The sequence below is a fragment of the Gossypium arboreum genome, chromosome 10 (assembly GCF_025698485.1).
Source record: "Gossypium arboreum isolate Shixiya-1 chromosome 10, ASM2569848v2, whole genome shotgun sequence".
Classification (NCBI taxonomy): Eukaryota; Viridiplantae; Streptophyta; class Magnoliopsida; order Malvales; family Malvaceae; genus Gossypium; species Gossypium arboreum.
The window spans coordinates 19834682-19846738 of record NC_069079.1 but is presented as its reverse complement, the minus strand read 5'-3'; the positions used below and the strand labels follow the sequence as shown (position 1 = coordinate 19846738).

At 36.6% G+C, this 12057-nt stretch overlaps 1 long non-coding RNA gene across 5 annotated transcripts; it reads left to right on the top strand.

Annotated features, from left to right (window-relative positions):
• Positions 1 to 9284: 9284 nt before the first annotated feature.
• LOC108488827 (uncharacterized) lies at positions 9285 to 11361 on the top strand. 5 transcript variants are annotated; one of them, XR_008271837.1, is made up of 5 exons: positions 9285 to 9770; positions 9849 to 9985; positions 10178 to 10268; positions 10395 to 10984; positions 11086 to 11361. It is a non-coding gene; the product is annotated as an uncharacterized LOC108488827 (long non-coding RNA). The 5 variants fall into 5 exon arrangements; XR_008271838.1 differs by having other exon boundaries at positions 10153 to 10268; XR_008271835.1 differs by having other exon boundaries at positions 10105 to 10268.
• Positions 11362 to 12057: the final 696 nt, after the last annotated feature.

Below are 12057 nucleotides of genomic sequence, written 5' to 3'. Positions count from 1 at the left end.
CAAGGAATAGTCAGGGCTCTAAAATCAGTGCACCACAAGGCCCGATACAGTTTAGGGTTCCTGCCGGACATATGTCAAAGAAGAAGACAGTGGAAGAAAGATCAGGAAAGAAGGATCGCGAGAATCTTAGGCCGAGAACAAGAATGGGAGCCTATGGAATTCCCTCTTTTGTCAAGAACATTTACGTTCGTAGGAATGATATACCCGGGGCGGGATAATGCACAAGGCACAATGTTAATAATCGAAAAGGGTTATCAGAATATCAGTATAAACGTCATTGAAAAAGGAGCTAACGCAAGTAAAGATGTCTCAAGGATACATCCTTGTCCCCTGGGTTTCAGGTTAAACAATTGGACTACCGAGGATCTTCTTGTAGTTTATAAGTCTTCAGAGTAATGCTCAAACATTAACATTCTGTTATGTCCTTAGATATAATAGAATTCTTTTGTAAGAGCCTACATTCGCTCTTTATCATTCAAATGAATATCAATGAAGATGCATTTTGTCATAATCTTTCACATTATCACTAATTTCATAATCATTTTCTCATTTCATAGCCAATCCTTACATTTGCCTCATGCCATGCCATAACATTTCGTTTGTTGTTTCCAATACTTGGATGCCCCTCTATAGTTTCCTTTTCCATTCAACTTTCAGGTGTTCAGATGTCAACAGCATGAACAAACCCGTTACGAGTCCTGAAATTGATTTTGAGAAGGTTGTTTGTTTAGGAGAATTCGAAGCCGAAGAAAATGCTGAAGACTATGTCTCGTCTCTTGACTTGCTAAGAATTGTGGAACAAGAGGATAAACAGATTTTACCTCATCAAGAATCTGTTGAAACAATAAATCTGGGAACTGAAGAAAGGAAGCAAGAAGTGAAGATTGAGACTTCTATTTCAGGGGGCACCAGGCATAATTTGATTGCTTTGCTCCGCGAGTACAAAGATGTATTCGCATGGTCATATCAGGACATGCCAGGATTGGATGAAGATGTAGCGGTCCATAAGCTCCCATTAAAGCCAGAATGCGAGCCCATTCAACAAAAGCTAAGACGGATGAGACCTGAGATGTTGTTGAAAATAAGAGAAGAAGTTAAGAAGCAATATGATGCTGGCTTTCTACAAGCCTCCAAATACCCAGAATGGGTGGCTAACATAGTTCCGGTACCAAAGAAAGACGGCAAAGTACGAATGTGTATGGATTATCGTGACCTGAATTGAGCAAGTCCTAAAGATAATTTTCCCTTACCGTACATTGATACATTGGTGGATAACACAGGAAAACATTCGTTATTTTCCTTCATGGACGAATTCTCGGGGTACAATCAGATCAAAATGGCCCCGGAAGATATGGAAAAAACAACCTTCATAACGATGTGGGGCACATTCTGCTACAAAGTAATGCCATTTGGGTTAAAGAATGCTGGGGCAACATATCAGAGGGCTATGGTGACGCTATTCCATGACATGATGCATAAAGAAATAGAGGTCTACGTTGACGATATGATTGCCAAGTCTCGAGGCGAAGAAGAGCATGTAGTGAACCTCAAGAAGTTGTTCGGAAAGTTGAGAAAGTTTCAGCTAAAGCTTAATCCAGTCAAATGTACGTTTGGGGCTACCTCAGGAAAGTTGCTAGGCTTCATTGTCAGTGAAAGAGGTATCGAGGTTGATCCAGATAAAATAAAAGTCATTCAGGAGTTACCACCTTTGCGCACTCAAAAGAAAGTCAGAGGATTTTTAGGGAGGTTAAACTATATCGCCCGATTCATCGCTCAACTTACCAACCAATGCGACCCAATCTTTCGGCTTCTTCGAAAACATAACCCGGGAGAATGGAATGAGGAATGCCAGGTGGCCTTTGATAAGATAAAACAATATTTGTCTAGTCCTCCAGTACTAGTACCGCCAACTCTAGGAAGACCATTGATATTGTATTTGACTGTGTTTGAAAATTCAATGGGCTGCGTTCTGGGCAACACGACGAGTCAGGAAAGAAAGAAAAGGCGATCTACTACCTCATCAAAAAGTTCACTGAATATGAGGCAAAGTATCCGTCTATTGAAAAATACTGTTGTGCTCTGGTTTGGGTAGCTCAGAGACTCAGACAATATATGTTGTATCATACGACATGGTTAATCTCAAAGCTGAACCCAATAAAATACATGATGGAATCACCGGCACTCTCAGGAAGAATAGCACGATGGCAGATCCTCCTATCGGAATACGACATTGCCTATGTAAGTCAGAAGTCGATAAAGGGGAGCGCAATAGCTGACTTCTTAGCAACTCGAACAATGGATGAATATGAGCTATTGAGATTTGATTTCCCGGATGAAGATTTGATGTGCATTACAGAAAAAGAGGGTGAGTCATCAAAAAAGAAGTCATGGAAGATGAGCTTTGATGGTGCATCGAACGCATTGGGGCATGAGATTGGAGCAGTCTTAGTATCGCCAGAAGGGAACCATTACCCACTCACTGCCAAGCTAAATTTCTTCTGTACCAATAACATAGCGGAATATGAGGCATGTATCATGGGACTTCGTGCAGCTATTGAATGAAACGTCAAAACTTTAGAGGTATACGGAGACTCAGCCTTGGTGATTTACCAAATCCGTGGAGATTGGGAAGTGAGAGATTTGAAACTGGTTAAATACAGTGATCTAGTGGCAGAGTTGATTAAAGAATTCGAAGAAATAACTTTTAATTACCTCCCACGAGAAGAAAACCAATTGGCTGATGCCTTGGCCACTTTGGCTTCAATGTTCAAAGTAAACAGAGAAACAGAAATAATGCCTCTTCAAATGAGCATATATGAAGTCCCTGCACATTGTTTCAGCATTGAAAAAGAACCAGATGGACGACCATAGTTCCATGATGTCTTAGAATATATCAAGAATCAAAGGTATCCCGAACAAGCAAATGAGAACGACAAAAGGACAATTAGAAGAATGGTAGCCGGATTCGTTCTTGATGGGGATATCCTGTACAAAAGAGGAAAAGATCAGGTACTCTTGAGATGCGTAGATGCTGTTGAAGCCAGAAAAATACTTGAATATGTCTACGAGGGAATTTGTGGGACACATGCCAATGGCTTCACTATGGCCAGGAAGATTATGAGACTTGCTTACTACTGGCTGACGATAGAAAGCGATTGCATTAGTTTTGCAAGAAAATGCCACAAATGTCAAATTTATGGCGATAAGATTCATATAGCCCTTTCGCCCCTTCATGTCATGGCTTTTCCATGGCCCGTTTCTATGTGAGGCATGGATGTTATAGGGCCAATTTCCCCAAAAGCTTCTAATGGACACCGGTTCATTTTTGTGGTTATTGATTACTTCACAAAATGGATAGAAGCTGCTTCGTTTGCCAATGTGACAAAGACTGCAGTTTGCAGATTTTTGAAAAAGGAAATTATTTGTCAATATGGTTTGCCTGAAAGAATCATTTCAGATAACGCTTTGAATCTGAACAACAAGATGATGAAGGAAGTGTGTGAGCAATTTCAAATAAAACATCATAACTCATCGCCCTATCGCCCGAAAATGAACGGAGCTGTTGAAGCGGCCAACAAGAATATTAAGAAGATTATTGGGAAAATGACCGAGACATATAAAGACTGGTACGAGAAGCTACCATTTGCTTTGTATGCATATCGCACATCTGTACGGACATCTACGGGAGCAACTCCTTTCTCTCTGGTCTATGGAATGAAGGCTGTGCTACCCATCGAAGTTGAAATCCTCTCTTTACGAGTCTTAATGGAGTCGAAACTAGAGGAAGCAGAATGAGTTCGAGCTCGATATGACCAGTTAAACCTCATCGAAGAAAAACGTTTAAAGGCAATTTGTCACGGAAAGATGTACCAGAAGAGAATGATCGCGGCCCATGACAAGAAAGTACGGCCAAGAGAATTCCACGAAGGAGAACTCGTACTGAGAAATATTCTCCCAATACAGAAGGACTTAAGAGGAAAATGGGCACCAAATTGGGAAGGACCATACGTCGTAAAGAAGGCATTCTTGGGCGGAGCTTTGATTCTCACTGAGATGGATGGGAAGGAGTTACCGAATCCAGTGAACTCAGATGCTATGAAGAAATATTATGCCTAAAAAGAAAAAAAAAGATCAAGGTGAAAACCCAAAAAGGGCATCTTGATTAACACAAAAGATTAGGATGAAAACCTGAAAGGGCATTCTAATGAAGCAAACCCGAGCTTAAAGAGCGAGGCAGTTGAACGGTGGGTTAAACAGCGAGACTACAGTATTTGAAGCATTTTTCAGTAGCTCAAAATCCTCTACAGAAGCCATGCTCGAAAAGATTCTTGATAAGAAACGTGGAAGAGCTCGTGTGTTGAATATCTAGAGCATCTGTATCCATTGAATGCGATCACTTTTCTCTTTATGACATTTTTTCATTATCATTGGTTAATTTTCTTTGTTTGCCACGTTTGAAATAAATAAATGTGAGGTATCCTTTTGTCCCTACCTGACCATTTTCATGTATCTCATTATGTCGTTTATTTTCATGATAAATAGTGAAATGACATACTCTAAACAAAAGAAATGTTAAGCACTACCTGGATAGGAACTTGATAAGTACAAGAGCCTCAAAGCAATGAAAAAGTTCAACCAAGGGCAAGAGAGCGATAACTGAGAAACGCAGATTGTTCGTGAAGCTTGAGGACGGGTACAGGGCCTAAAGAGAAAGTTAAGAGCCGAAGTAATGAATACAGGTCATCGCAAAAATCATGACGAAGAAGGACATATGATAAACATGCCTAAAGCTCATAGCATAATCATGTAGGCATAAAATCATTCAAGACAAACATGTGCATATCATGATAACATCATGCATGACATATACAGATACTCCAGTAGAGCGAGAGGATGTGATGATAGCTGTACTAAATCAAAGGAAAAGACACCTGAGTTCCACTAGATGACAGGTTTTGGTATTTTGATGTTGTTACTTCCGTTTTCAAAATTCAACTCATATTGCGAGAAATGAGTTGAGCCTCAAGACACGTTGAGGTAATTTCAATTTATGTTTTCAAAATTCAACTCATATTGCGAGAAATGAGTTGAGCCTCAAGACACGTTGAGGTAATTTCAATTTCTGTTTTCAAAATTCAATTCATATTGCGAGAAATGAGTTGAGCCTCAAGACATGCTGAGGTATTTTCAATTTCTGTTTTTCAAAAAAAAAAAATCAACTCATATTACGAGAAATGAGTTGAGCCTCAAGACATGCTGAGGTATGTCTTTAAAAAAAAATCAACTCATATTGCGAGAGGTGAGTTGAGCCTCAGGACACGCTGAGGTAATTTCAATTTCTGTTGTCAAAAAAATCAACTCGTATTGCGAGAGGCGAGTTGAGCCTCAGGTTACACGCCAAGGTATTTTCAATTTCCGTTTTTCAATTTCTACCTTTCAAAAAAAAATCGACTCATATTGCGAGAGGTGAGTTGAGCTTCAGATCACACACTGAGGTATTTTTTTCAATTTATATTTTTCAAAAAAATCAACTCACATTGCGAGATGTGAGTTGAGCCTCGTCACATGTCGAGATATTTTCAAAATCTGTTTTTCAAAATCTGTTTTCAAAAATCAACTCATATTGCGAGAAGTGAGTTGAGCCTTGGCTCACGTGCTGAGCTATTTTCAATTTCTATTTTTTTTAAAAAAATTCAACTCATATTGCGAGAGGTGAGTTGAGCTTTTTAATTTCTACGAGAGTTGAATTGAGCCTTTTGCAAATTCTGTTTTCAAAAATCAACTCATATTGCGAGAAGTGAGTTGAGCCTTGGCTCACGTGCTGAGCTATTTTCAATTTCTATTTTTAATATCTAGTTTTAAATAGTCAATTCATATTGCGAGAAATGAGTTGAGCTCAGGATCACATACCGAGTAAAGAATAACGATTGGACAATTGAACAAAATTTAGTGCTTTTAAGTCTTTGCACTATTCTTGTTTCACAATGATGAGCAAAGAGAGGCAGCTGTAAGCACTAAATTTTTGTCCGACTAGAGTTTGTGTTTAATTTTCAAAATTTCAAAAAAAAAATTAATAAAAAAATTGCATTTTGACCCCTAAACTTTCTTTAAATTTCACTTAGAACCCTAAACTTTCCTTAAATTACATTTTAACCCTAAATTTTTTAAAAATTACATTTAGCCCCAGAAGTTTTGCTGCATTTGTAATTTGGTCCTTCAGACAGGTTACATGATTTGGGGCACCCACTTCCCAGATTTTCAGGCCAAAAACATGGGTGGTTGTTCCTTCTTCACCCACTACCTGCAAATGGCATAAAAAAGAAGCAAAATGGTAGAAATAAAGCAAGAGACCACACCAAAAAGAGAGGATTCTCTCCCATTGGAGAAAAAAGAGTAAAAAAAATTCCAGCAAAAAAAATTCCAAAAAAAATTTTTCAGCAAAAAAAAACCAAAAAAAAGGAACGTTCAGCAATCTAAGCAAGAAAAAACTTCAATATCCGGCAAGCAATCAAGCAACCAAGGACTAACCACCATTAACACCACAACCAAGCTCCCAAACCGAAACCCATTCTAAATACTCGAGCCAATCGATTATAAGCCACCCTAAAACCCAAACCTCAACTACCCATAGCTTGATTTCACATGGCGACACGATAGTTTGTTGGTGGCGCAGACGGTGGAAGGAGAAAGAGGGTTCTTGGCTTGAAGCTTGGATTTTTCTTTCTTTCTTTGTTTGTCTTTGGAGATTTGTTTGTTTTGGGAGGGGGTTTAGTATTAAAAAGAAATATTTTAGTTAATGGGTTGGTTTATGTAAGGTTTGATGGGTTAAATTTAGTTTGGGTTAATTAGTGGGTTGGGTGATGATATGTTAAGTTAGTGGGTTGGGTTGGTTGTGTTGGATTATTAAGTTAGTGGGCTGAGATTGGTTTGTGTTGGGTTGAAGTAATTTGAATTTTGTATATTTTATGTAGATTTTATTTGTAATTGTTCTAAACAAAAATTGGTCTTAAAAAAATTAAAAAACAATAAAAAAATATTAAATTTTAAAATGGTCGGGTCAACCTGACTCTATTGGCGGCAATCTGATCCGGTTAAGATCACCTACAAAGGCCCATTTCAACAGCCCGAGAAGAAAATAGATTAATTTCAGTAATCCATAATATTGGGGCTTCGGTATATTCTTACCATTTTTATTATTATTTACCTATTTCAAATTTAATATATATATTTTTTATAACTATATTATGTACATATATATATTTTGTATATATCATTATTTTATATTATTGTTGTAAAAAAATTTTATGTATTTTTTATGTACGTTTCCTAATGTTTTCTTTTATTGTAGATATTATTATTATTACATACTTTTATTATATGCATATATATATATATATGTATTTTTATGTACATATTATTATTATTATTATTATTACCAAATATATCATTTTTCCTATTTTATTATTAGTACATGATTTGTTTTATTTTCCTTTTTGTAAATATCATTATTATTGTTATTCTAATATTCTAGTATTCCATGTTAATATTTTTCATTAATGATATCATTTTTTTGCGTCGTTTATCTATTTTAATTTCTCACTTTGGGAATATTTTTCTCATGTTTTAATTAATTTCAATAAATAAGGCCTTTGTTTTGCATTTTGGAACATCGAAGAATTGTGCCCTAACTTACGGGGTTTCGGTTCTCTCGTTGGTTCTAAATAGCTAAATATCCTTTTGAGTTTTGAAATACACGGATTTCCAATTTAAATTAAAAGACGACCTTGTGCTCGGGAATTCATGGTATTGTGTCCTAACTTACGGGATGTGATACTCCGATATCTCGAGATAAGAAAATCTTTAAAAAAATCGATTTAAGTTAATTCAAGAATTTTAAAATCAGTATTAATAGAAAAGATCATATTTCAAGTCCCTTCCCGATTTTTAATTTTCGACATTAAGACACTAACTAATCAATTCAGTACCAATTTTTTGGGCGTGTCGAGAGTGCTAATCCTTCCTCACACGTAACCGACTCCCGAACTCATTCTCTCAAATTTCGTAAACCAAAGGCCCTGTTTTAGTAAACTAAAATTGATTTATTAAAACAAAGGTGATCCGATCACACCTAATAAAAGATTGATGGCGACTCCCGTTTTAATTTTCACTTTCAAACAAAGTCGATCCCCGTTTTTAAAAGAATGGTTTCGACAATGATTAGCCATAAATCAGCCTTAACGAAAATCTTGAGCAATATATTATGAAAATTTTCTGTGGCTTAAAATTGAGCCCGGAACTATGAACTTTTAAAGGAACCATGGACGTCCGCACACGCATGTAATCAGACAACAATATTGGGCATGAGTTTGAGTTTGTGTTTGACACTCAAACCTCCGGCTTTTATGAACTTTTAAATCAACAATGGACGTCCACAAATGCATATAATAAACATCCAGCACTAGGCTGGAATTGCGCTATTGGACCTAATTGACGTTGGGTTTAGGGTTTAATTAACTGCATTAGCCATCCTTAAATTATAGGTCAAATTTTAAATCTATCCCTAAATATAATTCAAATTGAGTTCTTAACTATAAATATCATTCCAATCAAGTCATTGTCATTCCATTAATTTTTCTATTAGATGTCATTTGGTGACATTAGAGGAATTCATAGGTTGAGCTAAGGTCTGATTTCAAAATAGTTCAAGCTCCTACCCGTTTTTGAGTTGGCTTGATCCGATTAAAAGTATGTTTTTAATAAAATATTAAAAATATTTTTACTCGATATTTTAAATATATATTTATAATTAAATTAAACTTTTAAAAAAATTATTAGTATTTAAATTTAATTCAAACTAGGTCAAGTCAACTCAATGTGTAAAAATCTGTCCAAATTTAGCCCAAGTCGAGCTAGGCCTACCAGGCCGGTGAGTCACTCAGTACTTGGACAAGTCTGGGTGACATGTGTCATCATTTGATTGTGGAACATTTTTTTTGTTTTTACTCCTTTTCTTCCTTTTTAAAAAAATATAAATAATAATTTATGTTATAATTAACTTATTTTTATATTTATAATTAAGTATAAAATTGCTTATTCTTTAATTTTATAAATATTCTTATATAGTCTTTTAGAATATTTATTATTGGAAATAAAGTTTTGTTAAATTTATAAGAAATTAAATGGGTTTATATATTTTAAGTAATTTCTTTTAAAGTCATTATTATTATTTTCTAAATAATTGCCTTATCAGTTACATGAGATTTTTTTTTGTTTTTTTTGAAATAATAAGTTGGCATCCATTGAGTAAAGGGAGAAACACCAAACGTCAAATTAACAACTATCTGGGAAACAACAAAAGACCACACCCGCATTAAAGAAAATCTAGCTAACAAGAAAACTAACCCTAAATCAAAACCAAAAAAAACCAAAACAGGAACACAAAAGAACTCCTATTCGAATCAGAAAACCCAAGAGACCAATTGTAAACTCTCGCAAAACTGCATCACAGCAGCTGACAGATAGAACAACAATGCGCATCCAAAGAGAGAAAAAAGTTTGGTAGCCAAATTCGGAGTGAAAGGTGAAGGTTTCTGAATTGACCAAACCCAAAATACCCAAATCAGGCATTCTTTACCCATTGCGTTCAGTCCATCTCTACTATCTTTTCCACCGTCGCCTCCTCGACCCAGAATCTTGCCGATTGAAACCGTCGACCCTCTTTTGCCAAGGAATGCGCCGCACAGTTTGCATTTCGTCGAATATGCAACAAAGTAATGTTATAAAAAAAACTCAAATAATCTTTAATGTGTCCAACAATTGGACTCAGAACGGATTTGTTCTTGATGTAGGAGTTCAATCGCTTAATGACAGTCAAGGAGTCGCCTTCCATCTGTACCTTACGAAAGCCCATATCAATTGCAAACCGGACAGCTTGTTCCCATGCCCAAGCCTCAGCTATAAACGCATATGCCACATGATCCACGGGGTAAGTACATGCCTCCATAATCTGCCCCAAATGATTTTGTGCTAAGATTCCTGAGATAGCTGAGTGTGTTTTTGCATTGTAAGAACTGTCAAAGTTAATTTTAATAAAACCTGGGTCAGGTGGTATCTCCAAATCTGTTGCTGAGTGTACTGTGATAACCCTGACAGGACTGATTTCCTCAATTTCATGTAGATAACCGAAAATAAACCCCACTAATTCATTCACTGTCTTTCGAACACCATAATGAACAAGTCGATTCCTTGCAAATCAGACCGCCCATGGGGTAATTGCCAATAACTTCTTGGACTTCTCATTTGCCACACGAAAATTTTCATCCAACCAGCATCTGTATTCTGGGAAAGATGAGACAGGGGGAAGCATATGGTTTAACCCTTTTATTATTTGACAGGTGACCGACCAAAGTCTCAATAGGTGATCAACTGATTCCAACCCAGCTTGGCACATAGGGCAAATTGTAGAAACATGCATATTTTCTCTGTTTAGATTGGCATATGTAGGAATGTAATCATTGTAAATTTTCCAAAATGTAATTTTTACCTTACCAGGAAACTGTAAAGCCCACAATGCTGTATAGGGCTATTACTTTGGAGCATGCTACTAGGATAGGCATCTGGTATTCGTAATTTGTCCAGTAGTGGTAATTTATAACCACTCTTGACTGTGTAATCACCCATACCCTCATACTTCCAAACCATCGTATCTGCCTGCTTCGACTTGGTAAGTGGGATATTCAAGATACAGTCAGCTTGGTCCCAATCAGTGATGGCACGGACGATGTCTTCCTTCCAAGTACAGTGTCTCGAAGTGATCAATTGGTCCACCGTAGTGTAATTGATATCAATATTGTGACAATTAATTCTACCATCTCCAGGTCCGGGAATCCAAGAGTCATTCCAAATGTTCACAACTGATCCAATACCTATGCGCCATCCTATTCCTCTTTCAATCGGCCCCCTAGCAGCCAGAATACTCCTCTAGGTAAGAGAAGGGTAAGAACCTACCTTAGATTATTCTGAAGTGGTATAAGGGAAATAACGCTATTTAAATACCTTGGTTAATAAGCAATCTGAATGTTCCAGAATTCGTCAGTATTGCTCTAGAAGAAGCTGGCTTGGGCCTTAAACCAATCTCAATTTTAGGATGGTGCGAGCTTTGAAGTTTGAAAGGTAAAATGTTCCGAAGAAAAAGCGGGTGTTAACTAAATTGTAATACAAGTCTGTAATTTCCAATGAGTGAAATCCTATCTCATTGAAAGGTTCTTCCATGTGAAGAAAATGAGATAATCTTGTAATGCGGATGGGACACAGTTCAAGTTACAATAAACCCTATTTAATCCAATTGATTAAGTTCCACAATTTGAATGTAAAACTCTAAATCCCAACTACGACCTTTTATATGAGAAAGTCATTAAATAAGCTAAATCACTAGGATAATCAATATATTCAATTAAATAATATTTTGGTATTTAATATTACTTGTTGCATCACAAGTAAATGAAATTACAACTTTGTATCATCTTAGTGTAGATTTTGCTTGCAGGAAATAGACCTCTAAAAGGATTAGGATTAATTTCCTACTAATATAAATGCAACATGCTTGCAGGGAATAGACCTCTAACAGGATTGGGATTAATTTCCTACTAATATAAATGCAGCATGCTTGCAGCGAATAGACCTCTAACAGGTTTAGGACTAATTTCCTATTCATATAAATACAACACCTTGAATTACGAGTGGAGGAATAATATATCGAAATCATGGAGAGTTTAAAGTATTCATCAAGTTGCAAAGATGTGCGAAATCCTATCAAACTAAGTAGCGGATGCAGTCAAGAGAGGTATATGATGAGGCAAAAATACTTGAGAAGCTATCCATTAGTAAGGAGGGAGGATAAAGATGAGAAAATAGGGAATGCGATGAAGAGAGTGAAGAAGTGGCTGAAAGAGATGAAAAGCAAGAACGGTGGTAGGGAGAATGAGAGGAAGGCATCGGGACCTGTGACTTCTTCCCACATTCAAGCCTCCGTGAGCTTGTTGGCTGAAGTTGATGTGT